This window comes from Engraulis encrasicolus, chromosome 13, assembly GCF_034702125.1.
Source record: "Engraulis encrasicolus isolate BLACKSEA-1 chromosome 13, IST_EnEncr_1.0, whole genome shotgun sequence".
Classification (NCBI taxonomy): Eukaryota; Metazoa; Chordata; class Actinopteri; order Clupeiformes; family Engraulidae; genus Engraulis; species Engraulis encrasicolus.
This window is the reverse complement of record NC_085869.1, coordinates 50,710,697-50,713,196: the sequence shown is the minus strand read 5'-3', so window position 1 is coordinate 50,713,196 and position 2,500 is coordinate 50,710,697. Positions and strand designations below refer to the sequence as shown.

General features: G+C 40.8%; 1 protein-coding gene across 1 annotated transcript in view; it reads left to right on the top strand.

Annotated features, from left to right (window-relative positions):
- myo16 (myosin XVI) overlaps nucleotides 1–2,500 on the top strand; it is a 359,077-nt gene that overhangs the window by 282,406 nt on the left and 74,171 nt on the right. The window lies entirely within an intron of this gene.

The following is a 2,500-nucleotide window of genomic DNA, read 5'->3' as shown; positions in this document are numbered from 1 at the left end:
TGAAGGGTTTGTGAGTCAAAATGTAATAACCATGCTGCAACACAATGAAATAGGAATTAAATATTGACTATGGGGGTGGGGGATATAATCCAATCGTGTATGGGGGTATGGTTAGTGTGTGTGTGAGAGAAGGCGAGAGGGAGAGAGCAGGGCTGAAAAAGGGAGTTAGGTGTGTAAATGTGTGTGGGAGAGGTGGTTCCCTTGAGATGCATCATTAAAAAGGCTCAGGGACATTACGACTAATAATGAGACACATCCATTATGATTGATGATAACGTGCCTCCCTTCAAATTTAGCAAATACCCTGCCTTGCTGATTTAGAAAGTGTATTAGGCCTACTATGAAATGTGTTGTTCCCTTTCATATTGCACTACCAGGCTCAATGTCAGGTGACAGCTACAGTGGCAGCCCCCCCCGCCCCCCTGCCCCCAATTCCCTGTTTATAAAATATGAATAGGGCTATGTTAAAAAAAAGAATATTACACAAAGTGGTGGCCCCCTTTTTTTGTGGGGATGACTCACATTAGCTCCCTATTACGACGCCCCTGTTTAATCATGTGAGTGAACATAGTGAGTCAATCATGTGAGTTTAACTCAAGGTAACATAAACTGTGCTCAGCCTTTGTTTTTCATGGCTTTACCTTTTCTTGGCAATGCCCATTCTGTCATGAAGAGTATTTATGGAAGCTCTACCTAATTAGTCATGGGTGCTTGGCATTAGCCCAGGAGTCAAAAGTCCTCGGCTAAAATATTTACCTTTAAAAAAAAGCTAAATCCTATTAAGGTCATTACACAATATAATATGTTGATATTGCTAGGGCTATCGGAACAAGCATCAACCCAAGCAGGTCCGCCGCAACCATGTGTTTTGCATGAACAAAAGTTCCAGTGCTTTATTGTACAACTAGATTCACTAGCATGCTCTCTCTAATACCCTGATATGAAAGATGAAATACCAGTTAAATACCAGGCGAGACTGATGGACTGATAGAGTTCACATGACCCATTCCTCTAGCCTGATTATCATCGACTTTCAAATCTCTTCGAGACTTGGTCTGACCAAGAGCATAGCAATTAACATTTCCCAAACGGCATTTCCCAAATAGCCTCCCTTGGTTTGTGAATGATTGCTAGCTTACCAACAAAGTGGGAGGAGTTCCCGTATTTGCGGGAACTCAGAAAGTACTTGCATTGACTCTTGACCTGACTGGTTGCAACGTTGACGTTGTTGCGTCACTAGGAGGGCACGGCATGGCTACCATTCCTCACCCAAGACCTTGTGTCCATTTTCGGATGCTAAATTCACAAATATGTCCCCCCTGATATGGACAAGTTAAAAGGAAGACCGAATAGATATAGATTACTTTTCCTCACGCAAGAATTTGCTTGTTACAAGACCCTGTCTGTTAGATACTGTTTTTCGTTACCCTGACAGGAGGTCATGTTTTCATGAAACAACTCCAATGCAGAGCCATGTCTTAACATGTATTATCAGATGTTATGGTATGTTATGGTGTGCTTCATGGGCTGAAGTATGTGGATGAAGGATGTATATTTTCTTATACAGCATTACTAGAGCTATCAGCATAACCATCTCTACAAAAATAGCTTCCCTTCATCCAAGTTCTGCGCATTGGAGTTCCAGATCATTATCCTGAAGACAAATTCACTGACATGTTACCTCTAATACACTGGTATGGAAGATAGCTGTCAAGTGCTAAAAAGATGGTCCATTCCTCACTCGAAAACATGCCTCCACTACATAAAAACTGAATTCACGAACTTACAGTTCTGTGAAATGAACCAGTTAAAAGGCTGAATGGGTATATCCAGCCGACCCTTTCTCAACCTTGAAGAATATGTCTCCATATGTCATTCGCTCTTGAGAAGGAAGTTATGGTATGTTTGTTGGAAATAAAGTAAAGACTCGTCATTACACAATATTACGAGCGCTATCAACAAAATCCAAGCCAACAACTTCCCTTCAACCAAGTGTTGTGCATGGGAATAAGACGTTCCACAGTGCTATCAAGACACATTCACAAGCATATTACCTCTAAATAACCTGATATGGAAGATACAAGTTAAATTAAAGTGAAAGTGAAAGCCTATTGGGAAACTCCAACTCCCATTGTCATTGTGACACAGCACTCCACAGTACCCAAGTGAACACTGCACACAGCGAAATTGCATTTATGCCTCACCAGTGTAAGGGGGCAGCCATATTTTATTGAACATCTCTATTTTTGGAGGTGTACCATACATTTACACACATACATTTAAAGTATTTTATGGGATAACGTAAAGACTCATTATTGTTGGCGACACAATATTGCTAGAGCTATCAGCATGAGCATCACTACAGTAACCTACAATAGCAGTGAATGTAAAAGTTCCAAAGCTTGAGATTGTAAAAGTAAGATTCACAAGCATGGTATGTCTTCTGTAATACCTTGATATGGAAGAAAGCGATTAAATATGACCCTTTGCTCACCCAAGA